Source organism: Typopeltis vanoorti, chromosome 6, assembly GCF_054136105.1.
Source record: "Typopeltis vanoorti isolate ZY-2024b chromosome 6, IOZ_Tvanoo_1.0, whole genome shotgun sequence".
NCBI classification, from domain to species: domain Eukaryota; kingdom Metazoa; phylum Arthropoda; class Arachnida; order Uropygi; family Thelyphonidae; genus Typopeltis; species Typopeltis vanoorti.
Window position 1 is genome coordinate 74,554,446 of NC_143554.1, and position 23,931 is coordinate 74,578,376.

Genomic DNA, 23,931 nt, shown 5'->3' on the forward strand with positions numbered 1-23,931 from the left:
TACTGGAGTCGATTTCACTGACCAATTAGAGGCGTTTTTCTGCCAAAACATCATGCGGTCCGTGTGCACGCGACTGACACGTGACGCAGTCTCAATTCGGGAATTATGACCTTGAGCTTTGGGTTTTGTTTAAGCTAACCTCTATGTCATCTATACTAAATTAATCCCCTTTCCAAAATTTTCTAAGAATTAACTCGAATCCTTAATCTCTTATTTCAAGTGTAAAAACTAGCCTCTCACATACAAAATCCTATGACTAATCTTCTTTGCTTTACTTAACCTTATTTTATCATATCACAACTGTAATAAAATTCCCTTCTTTTTTTTTTATTCAACAAACAATTTCAGCTATATTTTTCACTTGGATGCAAGCCTGTTTTTCTTTCTTTTTATTTTTTTGTATTCGTTACTTTCAAAGGCTCTTAACGATATCTGCTTAGGAACACGCTTGCTTACTTAGTTATCTATACAGGGCTTTTTATTTCTTCTCTTGTTACATCATGATAACTGAAATTTTCACATTCTTAAGTTATCAGGGTGTAACAGTATGCCTTAAAATTAAATCCATTGAAGTAATCGTAGAAAGACAAGAAACAAAACTGAAAGACATCTAAAAATTCTTTTATTTACATAATCTAGTATTTTTAGGATATGTGATAATAATATTCTAAGGCGATATTTTTGAAATTTCTACTAAGTTAAACTGCTGAAACTCAACTTTTTTTTTTCCATGATGGTCTCTTATTTTAACATTATCATCTTCATGTGTTTGTTTGGGCAAGTTGACCATCCCTTCGGTATTCCACTCGTCCGCTGATTTAGACTGCATACTTATATAAAGTGTATTTCATTCTTATAGCAATCCCACTGAAAAAAAGACTCAAACACATAGCAGAAGTGTTCCCTAGATGGACCAAGACCTAAATAAGGGTGGGAGGGGGAGGATGTCTTCTGAACGCCTATAGATTGTATTTTCTTACTAATATTTCTGGATTTGCATCGAAGCGGTTGGTACTTGAGTGAAATTGAACTGAAATAGATGTCAGTAATTGCAGCCTGCTGTAGTTTTCGCCGATTTTGAGAAAATTGGTGGAATTATAAATACAAAAACAAAAAAAATGGCGTTTCACAGAAGTACAAGAGTAGCGTATGTCATATATTCTCGTACACTAATTTCATTAGAAAGAAGTAATATTACTTTCCTTCAAGAAAGATAGTAACCTCAGGTTACGTACAAAATTGATTCCTCAGTGCAGTTTATTTCTTGAGATATAGATTTGCACAGAGCCTCCAGCAATATATCTGAAGTCATTTACAAGAAATGACTGATGTCAAAAAAGTGAAACCGTAACAAGCAGTCCTAAATTTTGCTTTAGCGAAAGGTGATCTACGCTGTGCGTTAACAAATAGAAATGGTTAAGCTGAGGAGGATCAAGCTTCATGTTTAACCATGCTTCTACACAATCTTTTTGATGAATGACTCTAAGGCTGTAATTATGCGACAGAGCACCGAAAGAGAGAACGGATTAGAAAGGTGTTAACAGCAGGGGCGAATGCTGGTCTTGAAATTCACGCTTGCTCTTGTTATCATTCAGGGAGTGAGAGATGTAATTGAAGTCTGATTAGCGGAATAACGAATTACTGACCATTTAAAACTATAAATTTAGAAATGTATGTACATTTAATCATACAAATACAACATTTTTTTACAAATGATATTCTATCTTTTTCAATTTAGCTATTTGAATACAAATTCTACCCTACGGTTCTTTTTTATGAACTGGTCAATAACATCGTCATAAAAAGTTGGTTGTAACTTAATTTTCCCAAGCAACACGCACGCTTGTAAAGGCTGGCTGAAGCTCACTGACTAGAGCTACTTTGACTGCGTATGGCCTGTGTTTAAGACGACGTGAAGGGAGCGGAAATGGCTATACGCGCGCATGAAATCACAGTGCTGCAGCGAGGACCTGGAAGCTCCGACAACCGAGTAAGCCAAGGTAGCTTTGAATAGACGAGCAAGCATCGGCCTTCGATACACATCGCAAAGCTCAATTATTTCCGCGCAAGCTTAAGACGTCTTCTGTCTACAAAAATAAAAGCCTAAATGGAATGCTTATAAATGCACGCATTTAAGAACAAATAAATATTACTTCTTTCTCAAGTAATGAGCTTGCTCAACAAGTATAGCAAGCATGGAGAATTCGCCCCTGGTTAGCAGACGACTAAATAGTCCCGTTCGTAGAGTTTAGCCTATTGCACCTTTGGATCCGTAACGGAATTTACTAAAAGTGAAAACATTTGTACATTCCCTCTAATATTTTGTTGAATATTACTAGCGCGTCACTTATTTCAAAGGGTGGAAAATTTCCATGTCTGTCTATGTATTCTCCTTTACAATCCAGAATTCTTTCATTCCAAACTAGTTCTCATTTCCATGTCTTCTAATCCCCATACACAATCATCTCTTTTCTGTTGTAGTAAACCAGGTGGATCTCAAGCGCAAGATGAGAAAAGAGATCTCTGGAAAAGAATGCGTTTTCTACGCAATGTTTAATTTTGCGACAATGCCACAATCTTTGCATACCGCGCGTTCCTCGGAACGCCTGAAATGGTTTGTTTAATCATTGGATTAAGCGTGAGCGAGCGTCGTCTCCGTCATCCCTTTCTCGTTCGTCTAACTGCTCACTGAGGTCGTTGCAGTTCAAGAAGTTCATCTTGTGTAGATTCTGTGTCATTTAGAGATCGCCTGGCACTACGGCCATTAGTTGGTAGTTAAGGAGTTTCTAAAATATGCAGCTGATTATTTGCAAGTAGTTTAATTTAAATTTTACACTGAAGTGAGATTAAAAGTAAACTGCAAGTAATTTCATTTACGTCTTTATTGGATCAAATCGGAAACGGATGATTGACCTAGAGCGATTTCTTCCAGACTGCTGCAAAGTTATCACGTAATGTGATTAGGGTTAAAAATAGAAACCGACTGTGCTAATGCAATTGACAAAGACGTGCGAGAGACAGGAAGGAGAGAGTACGAAATTTAATAAGAAAGAAGAGCAGGTTTAAGAAATAATGTAGGCAACATACCTACCTGATAGCGAGGAACATTTAGAATGGTTTTTTCGTTTTTTTTAAATAAAAAAAAATGAGCAGTGTCGTACTGAGGAAATATAGTTTTTCTTCCGAAAATTCGGGTTTATCCTTTGCAAAGAGACATCCGGATAGTATCGCACTTAGTGCAAGAAGTAGAATTCATGTTGACCAAACATTTTTGCTGTATATAGTACGTAGTATTGTGAACATTGCAAAATACACAAATAAAAAATTACGTCATTCCAAACGTCAGAACAATAACAAAGTTTTGTTCAATTTTTTATCACCAGATGATCTTCGTATGAGGAAGGTGATGATTGAACCAGGTTGCCTGTTTGTGGTCAGTGATTGTCATGAACAACCAGGAGAATATAGCGAAAGTAGATGTTTCTTTTGGGCGATTAAATGCAAATGACAACGAGTTTCAATATGATTCTGTATTAACAGTGTCCCCCATAGGAAGGTAAACGCCCAAAACTTTCATTTGCTGTCCCCAACCCGTGACGCATCACTTGAAGTTTGACTTCCTCCTTTAATCCTTGCACCACTAATTTACCTTCGACCTGAAAAGAATAAAAATAATATAAAATAAGATAAATTCTTAATAAAGAAAATTAATCGCTGTCTACGTTCGGTAGATAGCATAACTTTTCAAGCCACTTCATACCTCCAATAAACAGGGACTAATACATGAATATTTTTCATTCAAAAAGCAAACAAAAAACATGATATTGTCCATCCATCCAATTCTTGTCCGTCCAAGATGGGTTGAGTCCATTGTTTAGGGGGTTTCAGACAATTAATGCAGCCTGTTTACCAGTGGCGTAGCTAGAGCTTTTGTCGCCCGGGGCGATTCCTGAGTTTGCTGCCCCTCTCAATACACACCAAAAATACTACAGAAAGTCAAAACGACGTATAGGGAAATAAATTAAAACTGTTTATGTTTATTTTAGTTGTAAGTATAGTTGTTAAAAACTAATTATTAATTAAGTAATACGAGTTACTAAGTTAACATAAATAAAAGAATCGTTGAAAAATAAAACTGTGTCTCGTGTGAAAAGTGTCCCCCCACCCCCAAGCAGCTATGCCACTGCTGTTTGCCATTCCTCTGCTGCATCCCCTGAGGGGCAAGTATTTATTCCTGTAGATATGTGTTCACGGAGCCAGTTTGCATGTTTTGAGAGACGAAAAACCCGATTTTCGGAGAAAACCTCTCCGCTACCGTATGAGACCGCGGGTCTTTCCTCCCAAAGGGCTTGTATATACCAACTGAAGAACGGAGACTCTGGTATTATATTCTGTTCTGAATATAAAAGTGATAAACAGAAAGAGCAAAATGTATTTAATAACAGAGAGAAGATACTGAGCTCTATCGTTGATTCCTAATTGTCCTTTATTACAGATACACACTGGGGTAAACATGGTTTCCGTTCCGCTGTAATCTACACATCCCTTTTGCTTTTCTGAGAATTCACTTTCAATTTTGATTGTGTGTGTGTGTGTGTGTGTGTGTGTGTGTGTGTGTGTGTGTGTGTGTGTGTGTGTGTGTGTGTGTGTGTGTGTGTGTGTGTGTGTGTGTGTGTGTGTGTGTTTCTATTTGAATTCAACAGTTTAATTATTTTTAATAATTTTTAAAATATATCGCCTTGGTATATTTTAAATCTCAAAAAAAAAATTAAAATCAAAGTTGTTAATAAAATTCTGGACTTTTTTGTTTTTAATGTAAAACTGTCTTCCTTTACAATGTCACATTCTCAGACATCGTTCTCTGTCTCTTCTTAAAGGATAATATTATTTAAGAACGATCCCTATTGTCATTCTGATTGGTTTCGTCTTCCGAATCAGTCATTAAAAAAATCCTTATTCTTCATTCTCTCCTTACAGTATTTACTATGGATATTAAATTCATAGTAAATACTTGAACAGCGAAATTACGACTAGGTAAAATATTTCACCGCTTTTGCCATCTAAAGCAAAACTGTTTCATAATAAATCTTCTCCTCATAAATTTACTTGTATAATTATCGGATCTGATCAGATATATATACTATAAAAGATATAATTTGCATTGGCTCTTCTTCTGAGCCTGGGTTTTCGTGTCCTTCGTATCTTTCGTGTCTTTCGTATCCTTTTTAGTGGATTGGTGTCACCACAGTCTAAATGCATTCATTCTAAATCCAGTTACCAGACTACTCATTAGAATACTTTTTTTTTTTTAATTCCTGAATAGTTTCCTTGAGAAATTTGACTCACTTGTCTTGGATACTAAGCGATTTTAACTGGATTATTCTGAATTAGCGGAAATTCTATTTCTATCTATGTTTAAATAGGTCGATGTTATTTGGGATTACGACGAAGCAACTAAGGGCATGAGGCGGTTATAATACAATTAATGGTCGTCATAAAACAGTCATTAACTGTTTTATGACAACCATTTTTGACAAATGACTGCCATAATACCGTCATTAACTGTATTATAGCAGTATATATATTATGGGTGTTAGTTATGGCCGTAATTTTTTTCATCCTTTCGGATGAAAAACATCTTTGTGTGGGCATCGTCGATACTGACTGAATACGGTGTGTGTGTGTGTGTGTGTGGCGGCGGGGGGGGGGGAATCCGTAGAAAGCAAGAACAGGGAGAAACGTTTTTCCTTTGAAGGTGAGTTATTCATACAAGCTTTGGCAGCAATAAGCACAATGGAAAATTTATAACAATTGATTTTATATTTTCAAACGAGAGAACATGGACAGGCGTGTGTTTAAAAATACGAATGTAGTTAATCGCTGAAGGTGGTTCTGTAAAGAAGAAAATTACTTCAAGTTATTTTTTCTCGTATTCATATGAAATATATGTACTGTACACATATATTCTTTGTGTATTAAATAATGCAAAGAATTAAACTGTATATTTTAATAATGTAATTTTTGACTTTATGCAGTGTTCGAAAAGACTTTTCGAATCCGAACACTAGTTACAAACAACCTCTATCACCTTTTAGACCACGTGATTATACTGGGGCACCTTGGCCAGTCTGTCATGCTGCAAACAGGAAATCTTGATGAGATCATTTCCTTTTCTCGTTTGCTAGCCGTCTAAATGTATATCTAATGAGACTACGAAGTTATAGATGAATCTGTCCCACATTTACGACTTCTCTTAATATGTTGTCTTGTGTGAAGGAACAAGCTAAACATTCTTAAACCGGAAAATGTGAAGTTTCCTTTCTCTTGCAACTTAGTTTCTGTGGATGTAATGTCAGCAAATTGTGACAACATAATGATCTTCGTGATGGTCTTCTATTGGACAATCATCACTTTGTTGAAGGCCGATGAGTGGGTTTAACCAAAGTTTATGAATCTAAAGTCCTGATGAGTCATTAGATTCTTCCGCGAATTCATTTTGCTCCATTGAGACTACTATTGATTATCGATTAGTATTAAGAAAAGTAAAATATCTTCAGCTCTGATCTGCTAAGAAAGTCCACAATTTATGAACAATCGGAGTTCGTGTGATCTCATAGAAACACTTCAAACTCTTCTTTGAACACAAAGTGTCATTTCTTCAATTCTTTCCATGTAAAATCATTCTGTTGACTTATGCAATTATTTGATGACATCTTTGCCATTATAGACGGAAGAAATTCATCATTCCTTATGATAAATCTTTCTAGATCTTAAACGCAATTAACTATAAAATGTGAAATAATCAGTTAATCTTAGGATACCTGAATTTTGTTTGGTGGTTATAGTTTCTCTTTTCATTCACTTTTATCTATAACTTTTTCTTCATATTATCACTGTACTTATGCGGTGAACGTAAAAAAAAAAAAATTAAGCTATTTTAATCTTACTTAATTGACTCAGATTGATATGCAAGGTACTGCAATTTAATGTATTTCGATGGCGCAACGAGCTTAATCATTTTATACTATCCTTAAAAAAAAAGACAAAAGAAAAAAAAAAAGATGAAAGCGCGAACTGGGTAGCATGCTTGCACACATACAAGAGAGAGAGAGAGAGGCTAAAGGAGCTGAATATCGAAGAAAGAGTCCAAGAGGAAATAAAACGATTGTAAAGTATCGTTAGCAGCCATATGCGTGCCAAGTGTGCCTCACTGAAACGAAGGGAAAAGTCAAATAAAAAAAACATAATAATAATAAAATTAATAAAAAAAAATGTGTTCGTAAATGTACACAGCTTGCGGCCATCTTAGATGTCCTCTTACTTTGGCTTGCCTCCAACATCATCTATGGTTTTCCGGTTTTCCTGGATCTGTTCCTAGTTCATTTCACAGTGTTTCCCCCTCTCTTCCCATCCTTATTTCTTTTTAACTATTGAGGAAGCGCAGGAAATTTTTATGGAACCGTCACGATTTGGAGTATAAATTGTTCAACAGAGATGAATGTGGGACTCTTGACTGCCGTTTACTTAAAAAACGAAACCGTTTAGTAGATAGCTAGATAGATTTTATTGACGTAGTTCAGAAATTATAATGATATCATTTCACAAATATCTGTTTGTTTTACATAATATCAATATATTCATATGTAAAATCAAATTTTATTATGATATTAGAGGTATCGTTTAGCCCAGTGCTTCCCAAACTTCTGGATGTCAGGGCCCCCTTTTGGAGAAACTAAAATATTTCACGGGCCCCCTCGAAAAAAAAATCGTAATATAGACATATATTAATATAATATTTATTGTATTTATATTCAATACAAAACATACACAGCGAATATTGCAAAAATCAAATGCAAATATATTTTTAGCATCTTACATACACATTTGACATGGCACATTATCTCATATTTTTATATAGATAGATAGATAGATATATTGCTATTGTACATTTGCAGTACAAGCACATGAAACGTAAAACGATTAGTAATAAAGAAAGAATTTAAAACATTAAAGAAGTTTAATAACAATTTAATGTGATGGATGTTTCAATACTGCTACACTAAAAGTCAGTATCAGGTGAAATATTTGAAACTCAATTCTTAGATTTCTGCTTTGAAATGAAACTTATATGAATAAGCATACATTTACTAATATTCATTAAGCGCCGAAATACGCAGGGAGCAAAATTGTGAACCCGCACCAATGTGTGATTTTTCCCCCATTAAAATATAAAAAATAATAAAAAAGAAATAATAAAAAATGTAAGATAAAAAAAATTTACTTAGTCTTAAAACATTTTCAATTTGTTTTCATTATATCATCCCCCCCCTCAACAAAACCTACGGCCCAGTTTGGGAAGCGCTGGTTTAGCCTATATGAAATAGAAAGTACTGTACCTGTATAGTATGGCGTCACAACTGTCACGATATTCGATCATATAAACGATATTAGGATTTCTTTCTATGGTAGGTCTCCCACTGATACTGTTTGGGGTGTTAAGAAGTTGTTTAACCTACAGTTGGATTCAAAGGCAATTTTGTAATTGATGCCCAGATGTTGCGATAGGTTTAATATGTCCAAATGTAATGAAAGTGCTGTATTGTGCTTGCTAAATTTGCATTGTAGACCAGACTAGCTTGATTTAAAGACAAGAATTAATTACAGAACACAAAACAATACTATTACAAAAATAAATAAGTGATGAAAAGTACATTTAATGAATTACAATTCTTTTCTACAACAGTTAAATCCGAGCAGTTTTATTGTTTAATAAAACGCTTGTGATTTTGCCCAATTGTGCTACTAAAAATGGTCCGGCTGAAAACAAAATGCGAGATGACTAAAAATATTAATAAAGATCGGTGGATCTGAATAAAATACATTTAGATAGAGCAAAAACTAATCTGTTATGCATTTTTCGAAGCACCTCTCTCAGAATAATAATTCGCTGATGCATTTCCAAGCAAACATTATTCAAATAAAAACAAAATGTAAACTACGAACAAAGTAAGAGTAAAAAAAAAAAAAAAAAAGTTGAAAAAGTAATTTTTTTTTTATTTACAAACATTCATGGAATTATAGGGCTTTCAACATGAAAAGTTTCACTAATATATAACGTCGTAGTAGACATAGGGAAACAATACTTAAACACACACGCACACAGAATATGTACAATTAACTTATTTAATGATCATGTATCAAAACAATGTTAATTTACAGTATTAACTAAAATTGGAGAGTACTTAGCATTTCGTTTGCAGAATATTTGTGCACGAATCTTTCTTTAATTTACAGTGTATTTGATTCATAAAATAATGTACTATAATATACACACAGTACTTCGTTCATAAAAGCAGATACGTCCTGTGTGATGTGGCTCAACTCCTGCTCTCTATCGAGTACACATGGAGCAGGAAACGTTAATGATATAGCCGAATATCATTAACGTTTCGACATATACATACACACTGTAAGTACAGTGTATACGTGTTTGGATAAAATATCAAAATTATGGTAAAAATTAAAAAAAAAAATTAAACATGAAACAATATTGTTTATTATCGATAAAATTATACAGTTTGGTATAATTCAAAATTACTTAAAATAAAATCCATTATCATAACCCCAATAATGTTCTAAAATAAAAACTATAACAAATGTTGTCTTAAATTGTAATATCCAAATATTTAAAGAGAGGGAGTAAACACGATAAGCACTACGAACACTCTACTACTGGCGCAAACTGCATATAAACAACAGTGGAACTGCGCGACGGACAGTGCCGCATTACGCTAATAGCTCGCATCTCACTATGACGCGCATATGCTTGCGTGCGTAGCAATATGACACTGTGGTAAACACAGTGCTGTTAGCGTCCTTCGCCCCTCCCAAGTACTACAAGATGGATTTTTATTATTTTTTATACAAAATAAGATATTTGTATGGGATTGTTGATGATAAAATTAAATATTGCAAGCAAATATAAATAGATTAATAAATATATTTATATATCAAGAAAAATTTGGGGGTGCTGCAGTTCCGCAGTGCCTGTGCACGAGCGGCCCCTGTAGCCGAATACTTCAATTCAGATGAATATAAGAATATGATTAATGATATCATAGCTGTTAAGAAAATTTAGATTATGATGTGTTATAGTAAGAGCCACCAGAGTTACAAAAGTTATATTTATGAAACACAGTAAAATATATATTTGGATTATTCGTATTTTTCAATTTCCTCCATTAATCCGGATTCAGAATACACTGTAGACGGAGAGAGAGAAGTATAAATTTCTTTCTTTCTTTCTTTCCCTTCTACTTATTAGTAAAATTTTAAACACAACTTCAGCTATTTTTAATAATGTAGCTTTTTTATTTTTCTATTCTATTTGAAAATAATTTACGACCAAGATATATAACATTAAAAGTATCAGCTGTTTTTCGGTGAAAGAAATCTAAGACGTTCAAACTTCTCAAGATGATATAAACTTCGTAGAAAACTTTATGAATGTAAAGCGGAAATAACTCTTTTTGGGACTATCGGCTTTTCTTACGAAATTCGATCGTAGAACATTTCTTTCTGGTAGAAATAAAAAGGCACTTCGAACTCAAAGAATTTTTGGTGATAGTTTTAAAAAAAAAATGAAAAATGTCAGTTCTTCATGTGACTGAATGGACTCGTGGCGATTAAGTTGCTTTGAAAGGATGGCCAGCATTTGGAAAATTGATCACCCACTCGACCTTGAGGAAACAGATTGTTAAAGAAGATAACCTTGAAAAGAGGATGACAACTGGTAATTACTCATATATAGCTTTCATTAGAAAATATCTTCAAAATATAACTACGGCATTTCACGTATGACGAAGGTTCATCACATTCAGGCAAATACGGACCGCTTTGCTGAAATTGTCTTTTAATTAGTCCTTTACGACTGTGTTAAGTTGGAACAACTTCAAGTGCCCTCGTTTTAGATAAATCAATGTCAACATTATCATGAGGTGTAGACTATTAATTTTGTTGCAAGATATCTGTGTTACTGAGAACTTATCCCCATTAATCAGTCCCAGCTGTGTCGAATCTACATACTAATAAGCACGATAATTCATGGTGGTCACCAGAAATGCTACTCCTATACGCAACTTTACTAGTGTACTTCAGCTTTGAATTAGGTCATCAGAAGGCAATTATATAATTAACGAAAAATAATTAATAAAAAAGTATTGATGACTGTCCTCCTATTTTCTTCGACGATTTTCAAAAGAGAGAATTGATATTGTTAAAATAAATCACACAGTGTATGAAATTGTTCCTTTTTCTTTCTATGTATTTTCTCATTTCGATTTCGAATATATTTCTTAATTCGCTTTATTTAGAATGATGCTTTTTCGTTGTAGCGGAGACAACACAATAAAAACCAAATGGGAGAACGTTGCAACCGCACATAAAAAATAAGTGAATGGAATTGGTTAATCCACAAACAATGTTTTTAAAGTGACGCGAATGCCAACACGAAGTGTTCCATTCTTTAATTGTTTCGACTCCCTTGACATTTCTTAAGATAAATGGAGCCTTGGTTTACAGGTTTTGTTTTTATTTATTTATTTTTTCTTTATTTATTTTTGGTTTCCAACACTTAAGCTTCACGACTGTATGTAGCTAGCTATCCATTAATTTCAAATGCAGATATTACTTTTTTTTTCTTAGTAGGATAGGGAAGTTAGAAGTGGTAGACGCAGTTCTGGAAGTAGAACTCTTAGAATCTTCAGAAGTAAAGATTTTTCCTTATTGACTTTGACAGTTTAAGATAAAAACGAGTCCTAATGTAATATATGTCTAATCAACAGATTATAACGATACAGTTTTAAACGTAATTACGAGTCAAATGGTCGTTTACACTTCAAAACATATTTTACTGTCTTTTTCAATTAACATGAAATTCCTTACTAGGAGTCAGTAAATTGTATTCTGTATCCTAGTTTCCTTGTTAGTAACGAAACTTAATTATAATCTCTCTCTCAGGAAAAGATGGCATAAACTCGTGACACCTTCCTGCTGATTTCAGCATCCATTATTCCGCATTCCCTAGACATAACATTCATTTACACTGACGGGTTGTTAGGCTTGCGTTAAAACCGTTTCAGGCAATTTCTGTAATGACACTGAATGCTAATATAAAGGAATGGATCAGTGCCAAAATAGAAACATATCCAGGCAGCTGTATTTAGCACACGGTTTAAATATTTACGGTCTCTCTCTCTCTCTCTCTCTCCTCTCTCTCTCTCTCTCTCTCTCTCTCTCTCTCTCACACACACACACACACACACACACACACACACACACACACACACACACACACACACACACACACACACACACACACACACACACACACACAAATAATTAGTCAACTGCATCCGTATTCATCACTTGTTAAATAAACATCGTATATGTTAGATATGATAGCGAATTCGTTACAGGAGTTAAATTAAGAGGCAAATCATGTCATCGCACACCGACTACAGTGTGCGATAACATGATTATATTTAGAGGACTGGAACACTTCTCTATATATTGAAAAATGGCCCATTTCTGCACACTATCGCATAAAATTTGCATAGTATAAAGCTTTCCTATTAATACACCACGTGTGAGAATAGAGATAACGGCTTGCTTTGTGGACTATATTTTTAACGTCTTCATGCCACGCAGAGAGGAAATTAATCTCTAAATCGTATCGTTGTATTTTATATAATGTGAAAACTGCTACCCTCAATAGTGCTTCACCATCCTTTCCCCCATCTACTGAGTGCATTTTAACTTAAACTGAAGGCTAAAGTAATAGGACGTAATGCTCAATTGAATAATGTAACTAAAGTTAATAAATTCATACAGCGATTTGGAGTGATAATACTAGATTCACGATTGTTAAATAGTGTTTTAAATTTACTTACATAGTCAGTAATTTTAAAATAAAAAGAAAAAGAAATTGAAAACAATGTTATATGCCAAAACAATGATTATTTGTTATTCCATTTTCTTCGCAGTAAATTAAACAAAAATTAAAATTAAAAATAACGTTAAAAAAAATAAAGAAAGAAAGAAAAATAACTATGGCCTGAAAATGCTTCATCTTGGCATCTAAAACTATAAAATAATGGATAATAAATATTTATCATATATGATAACCAGGTAATAAAATATGAATATTTATTATCCTTTCTTTTAGCACAAATTAAATATTTTATTCACAAAAAAATGAAGGATAAAACTTGTGTGAAACCAATAAACTAAAGTCCACATATCAAAAAATTGTTAGAATTAAAAATAATAAAATAAATATTTGTATTAAGGCATTTCAAATATTAATGTATAGAATGTATATTCAAGTGGTTCTTAATCGCTTAAATGCGAAAACTGATTACAAAAATAAATAAAGAAATTCTTTATTTATGAAAAATATTGTGTGACAGTCTCTTAGCCAACAACTTTGCCTAGTTTTTCTGACGTATATATTTTCACAAACACAAACAGGTCACTTTGTTTAGACGATTGTGACCAAACTTGGAATATGGCTTCTGACATTGCTGAAGGTCACGAAATAAATTCAGTCCCCAATTGGATTAAAATGGAGGCTGAGGGGTAGGAATTGTAAACATCTTGCTTTTTACTGAATTCGAAATATAGTTTGTATTTCACATTGAAAAATGCAAACATTATTTCTCAGAAAAATTCATCCAGGTCAAACTAAAGGAAATGGAAATTATAAAGGAAGTCGCGTAATGTGACGCCACATCTGACGTCACACTTCCCAAAGGTTTTCGATCAAATTTAGAATGTTTTTGATATTGTCTATAGTCTTGTGGTCAATTCGGTCTAATCGAACTAAATTTAGGATTGCATGGCAGTTTCATTCTTTGAAGAATCTTTATAGGTTGTACCATTCAACTTTTCGACTTTGGAATGTAGTATTTAATTTTATTTATTTTTTATTGTTTCGGGTCCTCTTAGTAATTTCCATACAGTCTGACCAAGCGAGAGAGGGTGGTGAGTTGTAAAGAAAGAAGAAAGGAAATGTCGCAGACAGTAGCGGACAGGATTTAATCTTGCGCCGAGTTGAGTAGACGATTTGAGAATACACACTACGCATCGCGTACGACCTATGACTGAGCATCTGCAGTGATCGCTAATTCATAAGTAGTATAGAAACACCCCCCCCCCCCTCTGGATGCACCACTGGTCGCAGATATTGCTGCAAGTGGCATTGTTCAACCAATTTCGAAGTTTATTTCCTTTAAATATTCAACTAAACTACTTCATCTAAATTATATTTTATCTTAATTAAAAAAAAGAAAAAGAAAAGATACCTCATAAATAAAGCGGAATTTAGAGCGGCTGCTTGGCTGACATTATTGTTTTATTTTTGAGAATGTAAATTCTCCTCTGAAATTCATCAGTACTACAACGCACGTCAACAGAATACTCAGTTTAATTCTCGTTTTTACAACAACAACAATAATACTGATTAGTAAAAATATTGTTAGAAAGTACCCATGTCTAAATTAGAGCAAACCTCATGCTTCCTGAGTACGGTTTGCGTTTTGGAGCAATATGAGATAGTTTATATAAATTGCAATTTTGTCTTCCATTTTATTGCTATGTTTACTGAATTGATACGGAAATTGAACCAAAGTAATAAAAACGATGTCCATTCGAAAAATCAATATTTCATAGATTGTTTGCTTCTCTCTCTCTCTCTCTCTCTCTCTCTATATATATATATATATATATATATATTTTTTTTTTTTTTTTTTTTTTTTTTTTTTTTTTTTGAGCAACTAACTTAAGAGATTTCATCTACGAAAACATTGAGGGCCGTAAATCTACTGGACCGTTCCTAACAGGTTTACACACTCCATAGAAAGTTACATATTATGGATTTTTAAAATAGATGTTTGGTGGCATTCCTTCCTCCACAGAATTTGTATTCTTCAAGTCACAACTGTATCCAAGTGTGTGTGTATAACATTTCGATTTTACATTTTAACAGTTGTTTGGAATTGAATCTTCAAAGTGTATCAACAGGATAATGTTTTTTACCTACATATATAGATTTGCAGTCATGCTGTTTGATTAGACAGAGTTGGACAGTTAAGTGGAAACAAATACCAGCGCTTGATATTTTAAAATAGTGGGCTCTCTCTGAATAGATCTCATGATTGCTCATGCTTTACACAAAAGTAAAAAGCAAACCTGCTTGTTATTATTTAAAAAATAATCGTGGGTTTTTTAACTACTATTGATAATGAAAAATGCTTATTTGAGTGCATGGAGTGCTTTTAGGGACAAACACATTATTAAAAACCGACATTAATAGGAAGAAACAGAGAAAGAGAAAAGTGGCGATATCTTTAGAGAATTATGTCCGAAATATGACAATAAGTGTAGACGCAGATAACGTTTTTTGTGAGAAAAAAAAACTGCCGATTAAGGTCATAGGGATTGAAATTTAGAACCAACAACGTTACTGGCATCACGGAAATCAAAATAAATAAAATTTGATGAGAAAACAATAGACCAATGGCACAAATTCAAGAGATAAGCAGCGTATGGGATGGTAGCCGTGCAAGAAAATCGCTTTTGCATCATTCTCTCCCGTCTATCGTCTCAATTTCCGTGAAAAAGTTCGGAAATGAGGAGGAAGTATAAGACTTGAAAAAAAAAAAAATAATAATAATATTAGACAGCTTTTCCAAAACTCAGACGAAGCAATCAATAAGAATAGTCCCGTAGAAATGCTGGAATTGCCTTCTTCTCTAAAGTGGTGTTTTTCAAATAGAAAGAATCGTACAACATGTTTTATGACCCATCATTTTTCAGCATGCATAACAGCAACAACTGACGTTTTATGACGTCAGTCCACTCGTTTAGTCAACAGCGTTTTTCAGCGAATGAATGGACGTTATTTGGGCAAACTTTACTTCGATGAAATCGTTGAGAAGTATTATTATTATTATTATTATTATTATTAATAATCACTGTCAACGGCTGAATTTTACTAAGGATTTTATAGGATCGTAATAAACTGAAGTTCCTCTCAACTACAAATGTTCTCTTTGTCTTTATGGAGTAGAGGAAGCAAGGTTTGTTATCATAGGAGAATCCTGTGTCCCAATTTAAAGAAAAATCGCCGTTCGTTCTTCACTTATTTTCTTCGACATATTAGGCTTGATTTATTTCCATCCTGCGGACTGCGTCGGTTAGTCAGGAAATTAGCAGTTATGATGTCTGGCAAAGAAAAAGACAAAAGAAATCACGATAATGACACAACCAAGTATTTCCGTATTTAATAAAAATCAGTTCTTATTTCGAGTAAGAAAAAATTTCCACCACAATGTCGAAATCAAATAAAAGGGACGTCCAACATTTCAATTTTAGAGGTTAAATGCTTAGCTTATTTGCTATTTTAATCTTGAGAGTTGGACGCATCATTAAACATCATCTGATTTATGCTCTGGTAAGATGGCCTGAGTCAATTTTTATTCAAAATTATCAAATATTACCGAACTTGGCATGCAATTAACATTAATGAAAAAATTCTAAAGTAGTGTGGAGTTTTCGTCTTAAAAACTCCTTTCATTTTTTCCGTCGGCGTTGCCGCCGATGGTTTCGGTGTTGTAAGATCTTAGCTTTATTACACTGCCAGCCTCAATTGGCCGAGTGACTAACCTGAACAGGTTTCGAGTTCGAATCCCGCCATGAGCGTGGATGTTTGATATTGTTTTTTAGGTGAGAGATGAATTTTTCGGTGTAAGCCGTCCTACTTATTGGAGGCCTGAAGTCGCTTGAAAAAAATTCCATATATATATATATTATTTTAAAAATAATCGTGGGTGTTTTAATTAGGGTGGTTTCGGTAATTTCGGTGGTTTCGATGATAATGAACATGCTTATTTAGTTCGGTAAGATTTGATAATTTTGAATAAAAATTGACTCAGATCATCTTACCAGAGATCAGACGATGTTTAATGATGCGTCCAACTCTCAAGGTTAAAATAGCAAATCATAACCAAGCATTTAACCCCTAAGATTGAATAATTGAGAGTAGAGAATGTTAGACTTTCCTTTTATTTGATTTTGGCAAAAATTAGTCCTACAGTGCACGATAATGTACTGTAGGTTTATAAAGATTCTTGATTGGGAGGTTACTAAAAAAAACGTTATGTGAACAAATGGCCTGGTTGACCAAGTGGATACACCTTCCACTCTCCAACCAATAAATAGGTGATAGTTCTAATCCAGACTATAAGTATTGACGCTTCTGAACATCTTTCAGCCATTTCGCTTGGTGTGGGCCCGCTACCTTCCTTACTAGAGACTTGAGGTGGCTAAACGTGCCTTTCTGATCTCTAGAAAAGGAACTAGAATCCACTGCTTGGAATGAAGTCAACGGACACTCCCATGGACAAGATGCATCGTGCCATATAATGAATAACTGGGGAAATGACGGAGTTTGAAAGAGGCGTGATAGGAGGCCATGTTGTAGGCCTATCTGTTTGGCAAATTGCTGACATATTGGGCCATTCCAGGTCAACAATCAGTTGAGATGGGAGCTCAGGGAGTTAACTGCAAGTGCTACCCGGAGAGGATGACCCACCACACTCAACGAACGTGACCGTAGGATGCTACGAAGGATACTATGTAAAAAACGCCATTCTTCGTCTGACATGCAGAGTTCCGGGGATCGATCTTAACATGAATCTGCACAAAAACATTCAGAACTGAACCTCACAACATGGGTTTCCGTGGTAGAACCGCAATATGCAAGTCCTGCATTACCATTACCGAACCAACATGCAGCGTCGTCTTCTTTGGTGCAGAGAGCGTGTACAATGGGACATGGAAGCCGTGTTATTCAGAGAAGCGACAAATCACGCTACACCCTCTACTGAGCAGATTGATGGGTGTGGCGGATGCCGGGTGAACATCTTTTACCAGATTTCGTAACCCCAGCTATGAAATTCGGAGGTGGCGGTGTGATGGTATGGTCCTGTTTTTTCCTGGTTTGGTCTCGGACCTCTGTGGCGCCACGAACATTGAACTCCGAGAGGTATTCGCACATTCTGGACAATGCAATGCTTCCTACTTTGTGGCGTTTCTATAGAACTGACCATTTGTCTTTTTCAGCAAGATACTGCGTGTTATAAGGCTGCTACCCTAACTGCGTGGTTTGTGGACATGAACGTCACCACTTGACTGGTGACGCCCCATAAGTCCAGGACCTGATTACGTGCTTGCAGGAAGAATGATTCAAAATTCCCATTGATCGCTATCGTACGCGTGTGGAAAGGATGTCCCATAGAATTGCTGCAATTCTAGTATCTGCAGTGCATCATGTGAGCTATACTGCAGCATAGCTCTCATTAGGGTGTCCGTTGACTTCTTTCGAAGCAGTGTATCTAACGATTAACCCACCAGTTCTAATGCACGATTGTTTTACAACTTTTCCCCGACTTGAAATTTAAAATTTTAAAAAATAAACTTATGTGATCAAAAGAATGACGCGGAGGGTGTTGCTGTTTAGTAAAGATTTAAAAAAAAAAAAAAAAAGTTTAAAGAATTCTGGAAAGAATTAATCACATTTTCTGGAAAATGTTATGAAAATAAATAAATATAGTAAAATCATCAAAAATTTGGTTCCTTTCGGATATACTCCTAATTGAATGATTTATATACGATGACGTTGAAAACCACTCTGGCTAGTATTACGAGTCGTCTAATTTAAGTGAGATTTTGAGGTGATAGAACAGCGAATGCTGTAAAACGCACTTCTATTAATTGGAAAAATTGGAAAAAAAAAAAATGCTGACTACCTGTGTGGTGTAACGTATTTCATACGTTTCTATGTTTGGTATCTATTTTATATATCCTTGCTAGCAATAATCGCTGTTGAATTACACATATCGGAAACTTTTCTTTTTATATCATCTGCTGGAATCCCTTAGAGTTTCATTCAATTCTCTTTTATTGGCTGAAAATATCTGAATTACAACTTTGCCACCATCAATCTATGTTTCCGCGGGCAGAAATTGATAGATCGTCATTCTATGAAGGTCACTTGGTTCTTTTAGTATCCCCCCCCCTCTCCCCTCCCATCTTTTCCTTACCTACTTATTTAGACAAATTGTTTGTCCTCTCCCAATGGGACTTTACTGTGTGTGTGTGTCTCACCATACGCAGCATTAAGGAAGCTCACGGCGACACAGTGACGGCTAAACTAGATGATTCGACTTATTTTACTATGGGAAGACACATTCGAGAAAGTTTGATTCTCGAGATTTGACTTCGCCATTGTGCGCAATCATTTCGCGTAGGATGATTGTCGTATTGACCACGACGTTTTTAGATTTATTAAATAACTTTGCGTTGTTTCTTTAACGACAGTTCCTACCATTAGTTTGAATTAGGAAATACACTTCACACTCTATCGATTCCTCTATCGAGACCACAATTTTTTCTTCAGTGTCACGTGTAAGTGACGCAACAATGCAACACATGCCATGAAATATAGTGGGAAATATTTGTTGGATTGTTGCGTTATGGAATTGTTTTAGTGTCAGTTTCATTACATCATCGAACTTTTCTTTTCCATAAATATTTTGTTTGCATGTTTTTATTTCATTCTTTCTCTTTTTTTTTGTAAGCAACATTAAAACGAATCTAGATTCGACCAAACTAAGGACATGCATTCAATCCTTTGACTTACCAATTTGATGCGTTTCCTTTTTCTTTCCACACTCATCTGACATCTTTCATTTACTCCCACGGGCGACTTTCTGGAAGGGATACATAAGTGAGAGTTTGGGCGAATCCAAGCTTCGCTATCGCATTTACGTCACTATTGCCATTTCTCCGCCACAAAAGTGAATTATGGCTTCCGACTTCCGTTCTGAAATGGCCAGGTGATCCTTTGCTGGCTAGGTCATGTACAACTTACGAATGATATGGGTCGTGTTTAGCTGTTCACTCCCGTAACTACGCCTGGATGAAGATCTCTGGTTATTGTTAAAACTGGGCCGTTTGATTCTTCCCTATGAGACGTCCATCACATGCTTTCATTCTTTGAAAAGAATATTGGAACAGATGACAATAAGGAAGCTTGGCATTATATCTATTTTTCTGTATTATTATTTTTTTATGAAAAGATTGTATGGGAGAGAGGCAGCTTGGACGGAAATGTCTAAAGCGCATAACGCTCTTAAAATACACGCGCCAGTAGTAGCCATAAATCAGAACACGATATTAGTTTTAGATAGCTTTTTACGCAAAAGAAAGTTGCAAATCAAATTTGATTTACACAACACGCTGTAGTTTAAATCGTATTCATTGTAATGTCCGATTTTGATTTATTACTTTACCATATAATCAGAATATAATTTACGTCTAAATTAAAGATTTGGGATTTTGCTATAAATAGCATACGATGTGCTGCCATCTATCAATGGAATGTCGTAATGCAAGAGTTCGACAAACGTAAATTATTGACTAAAAAAGATGTACGACCGGTTGAAAAAAATAAAAGCAAATTATTTATAAATAACACATATTAACCTCATTCAGACATTCCTAAGAAGTTTTTACTTTCATTGCCCGGTTATTTCTTACTGGAGAATTGATGTAGTAACCATGAAACTGCATTTGGTCTGCGACAATAAATAACACTGTGTAAACAGAACCAGTTCAAGTCATTTAAGTTTTTGTTGTTTGAAATAATGGTTGAAGCAATTAAGAGGTGTATTGTGTCTGGGGAGGGGTGGCCTTGCCACCCCCTTTATGAAACTGATGTACGTACGCCTTCAGTTGACATTTCACCATCTCTAAGCAATAGTTCCGTTTTGTTTGTTTTTTTTTCTGAAATTTTGGTCGCCAAAACCAAAATGGGTCCCTAAGCCATACATGAGTCATATATTTTATACAAATTACAAATATCGATTTTTTTACTAACATGGTAAAGAAAAAAAACCTGCTTGCTTGTGCTGGAGATCGACTAACTCGGGAACCGGTCAAAGAAAGGTTTAGTAAAAGTATTTAATAAAATATGCACCGACCGAATGTTCGCTTACAAAAAATACACCTCTCCAACTTTCAAGGAAAGTATTGAAAAAGAGAATTTTTGCTTTCTTAGGTTTCTGCCTGGTCTCTGAAGAGAACCAACCAGTTCGAAACAGCTGTCAGGACCAGTGAAACCTTATCAAAAATGGACTAATTAAAAAGCGAATATATGGACGCCTGGACAGCGTTCATATTTTCTAAAGTAGTCCGCACTAGGGCAACTTGTAAATGCTGGCGGGTGTATTCCCGTAAGCTCTCTGGTCAACTTATTTTTACGAAACTTTCATAGTTTCTACATTCAGCTTTGAAATAATGCTGGATCTCTTATCCACTTGATTTTTATAATAATAGCTTAGAAAGTTTCTCAGGTTGCCGATTATAATCGAACCTAGGCCATCCTAGCGCGCGAGGAATACAAATGCTTATTTTCACTAAGCTCCACTGTCTCTTAACTTTTTTAAATTAAGAAAGTAATGAAAAACGTTAATGAAAGCAATCGTAAATCTTTGTCATTGCCTGCCTTTTCTCTATCGATATTGGCAGTAAAATCTTTAGGTAATTTCTTAAATTGAGATTTATCAAAATTGATATAAAAGACGATGAAATAAAATAAATTCATAGTGAATAAGCGTGTTGATGATAAATGAATGGGATACTGATCAAATAAACAAATCAGTATTTTTTTTTTATGTAACATAAAATATTTTTTGAGTTTTCCCTGAAAAAATACTTCGTCTGGTCTGGTTAGCGTACTGCTTTACAGCTACGGACTCAAATCTCAAGTCGATGTTTATGAATGTCTTTAAGTGTTCGAAGAATTTGGTGGTTTTGATTATTACAAGTGAGTCTCAGTGACCCATTTGGTATAGACGAAGCCCTTTGGTCGGAAAGACCGGGGTGGGTTCGATTCCCGTCTATGACGCGATGAACCTAGTGGAATTTAGAGAATATTTTGCGCATTCACCTACCATTGTCATGTTTAGGTGCTAATATGGTGGAAGCTAAACGAAAAGCTTAGTTGTTATTTATTTGGAATTACAACCGAAACCCACAAATGCTATATGGCCATTATACTGTGTCTATTAAACGCGTGTTCTTCTGACCGCATTGCTTTTTTTGCAAGATGGAAAAAAAAACCGCTTTCGCCTACGTATAATACTGACTAATTCACCTTCAGAGCCTCCGTAAATCAGTTAGTATAGACGAAGCCCTTTGGTAGGAAAGACCTGGGTTCGATTCCCGTCCGTGACGTTAGGAACCTTTATTTCGTCTCTTTTGACTAAAGGTAAGTTACGTCACGGACGGGAATCGAACCCAGGACGTCCCCCAAAACATGCAAACCGGCCCCGTGAACACACATGGATTACAGTCATTAATACTTCCCAGCCATATGCCGGTCCTGAGCCCGGGAAAAAAATTGGGGGGAGCAATGGTGAACTACCCTGTAAAAATCTCACCAGGAATTCTTTGTGGGTTATGCCTATTGAGTCACCTACGGTTGGAAACGACTGAAAGGGAAAATTAGATCAGCATTCATCTTCAGAAAACCTCAGTATGTTTCGTGTTACTCGAAATTTGAGTCATGGATTCGTTATTGCACTAAGAATTTAGAGGAATCGTTGTTAGATTAAATCCGTCTGATAATAAATATATAAAGAGGCAGTAGAATCAATTTAAAGAAACTGAGAATATTGAGAAACCTAAGTCAACATGGATATCAAGAACTTTTTGAGAATTATTGAGAAAAGGAGAGAGAGTATAGGAGTTTTGCATCATTCATCTATCTATCTACAAGGTTGGAATTGGACAATCCTTGGTCCATTGTTAACAGAATTATTCAAAAAAAAAATGTATAAAAAGTTCTGCAAGTTGCATATCTTCTGCATTCACTGAAAGGGTCAAATTCGTCCTGGGATGATCTACGAAGAAAATGTGTACTAGAAAAAAGATAAGAAAATTAGTAATTTTAATTTGGGCTCAACTATCGGTTCTATAGTCTGTAAATCGAGAAAGCAAAGATGAAACTTTATCAAGTTACTTGAGGCCTTCAGAGGTGATGGCCTCACATCCCTTAGGTAATTACCAAACAACTCCACCAATTTGATGCTGTCGCAGGGAAGACGTAACATAGGCCCTCCAATTTTAAAGACTCTGTTTTCAATTCCTTCTAGAACTAAAGAACTTTTCATTTATTTATTTTAAATGTACATTTTAGGATTTTTTTCAACTAGCAATCATTTAGCTACTCTTTGGAATATGAATTATCTAGTCTTATACTTCATCCTTCAGCCGTTATTATTACCAAACACATTGTCAAAAGCAACATAAACATTTCCCTTTTAATGCAGTTTTTAGTTTACATAATCGTAAGCCAAAACTCCCTTTATCATTGCTTTTCGATTAATACCAAGAAGGGAAGAGTACATCACTTTACGACAGTGTCTATTTTAATTTCAAAATATAATTAGAAAAATAAAAAATCCGTTACTATTTTTGTATAACGTGAAAATTCGTATTGAGATGGGTCACTGCAGATAATTTTTAATAGAAAACATTTTTTGAATATGTATTTATATTGGAATTTGAGAAATGGAATAAGGAAAAGAGCTGTCTTCAAAGACATTCAGACTTGTTAACAGAGATCATTAAAAAATAAAAACAAATTAATTTAATTAAAGGCTCAAAGCAGTGCGGGAAAACCTGCCTGCATTTAACAAATTTTAATTTTGAGGGACTCCTTCCATTCGAAGCTGGTTTCTTGGAGCGTTGTTACAAAACCCATAATATATTTAGAAAAGTGGCAGTTAGGCTTCTTTCTAATAA